The 1,162-nt window shown below is 34.0% G+C and overlaps 1 long non-coding RNA gene across 1 annotated transcript in view; it reads right to left on the bottom strand.

Moving 5' to 3' along the window:
* Nucleotides 1-712, bottom strand: part of LOC119593335 — a 4,370-nt gene extending 3,658 nt beyond the window's left edge. The window contains exon 1 of the long non-coding RNA XR_005230534.1: nt 607-712. This is a non-coding gene — a long non-coding RNA (uncharacterized LOC119593335). The remainder of the gene's footprint in view (nt 1-606) is intronic.
* Between the last annotated feature and the right edge of the window lie 450 nt (nt 713-1,162).

Here is a 1,162-nt window from a genome sequence, read left to right as displayed (position 1 = left end):
AATTACCAAAAGTGTACAAGTCTGCATAGCCAACTCCACATAGCAATATGTAAAGCAACGAGAGCATCTAGCAAAATGATAATAAAGAGATTTTTTTGTTGTTGTTTCTAAACATTTTATGTGTAATAATAAATAAATCACAAATGTCAGTACTGCTTACATATGTGCACAGTAAAATAATTATGCCAAAAAATCAGCAACAAAGAAAAAAGAAAAAAAATATTTCCAACAAAATCTACAGATCTGGGGACAGAAAAAAATTGCTTCATATATAAGATAATCAACAAAAAATAAGAAAATACCAGTTAGCAAACTCAATTCCTTCTCTGCCAAGACAGAAATTTCTCTGTAAATATCATCATGTTTAATGACTGATAATGTTTTCTGACAGAATGCTATATTGCAAGTGATTGTTATCTTACAGATTAAGTATCTGAAGTTCACCTTTCCTCCATCAAGCTTATGATTTTATGTAATGCCATATCTAATGCACACTTTATTCTGCACTTATAAACACAGTACCACTAAGCAGTCCTTGCCAGGGGAGTAAAGAAATATATAATAGCAATGTGCACAAGTATACAGTTCCAGACATGCATTTGTTACCAAATTTAAGAGCTTTCTAGAAGAGAGTCATGCAGATTTTGATGAGGTGTGGGAGGAGTTAGAGCCAGTGTGGGTTGATCTGTAAGAAAGATGCCAGTCATTAAACATTTCTCATTGGAAGATAAGATGTCAATAGGAGTGTTCTTAGGAAGATACTCATTGTATGAACCTCACTGAAGGAAGACCAGGACATGTTGGAAAGGCTGAATTTCAATCAGGATGTGCAAATTCTAAAGACTTTTTCTCACCCTTACTGCAGCAGCAAGTACAAGTGTCAAAATCTGACTACCACTCTGGATAGGGTCTAAATATATACTCTCCAATAAATACAGTATGCCACTTGGCATATGAGAATCACAAAAAGGATATTTATAGATGTTAACAAAGTTTATCAAGATTCAGTCCCAATCTTAAACTTTATGGGTAAGTTCAGATCAAAGTATAGCTTCATGACTATTTCCTAAATACAAGGTTTTCACACAAACATAATGAGACCTTGAAACAGGAAACAGGAAGTCTAATCAGGACACAGATCTGTGAGCCTTAAAAGCTGAAG

This window comes from Penaeus monodon, chromosome 32 (assembly GCF_015228065.2).
Source record: "Penaeus monodon isolate SGIC_2016 chromosome 32, NSTDA_Pmon_1, whole genome shotgun sequence".
Taxonomy (NCBI): Eukaryota; Metazoa; Arthropoda; class Malacostraca; order Decapoda; family Penaeidae; genus Penaeus; species Penaeus monodon.
This window is presented reverse-complemented; position numbering and strand designations above follow the sequence as displayed.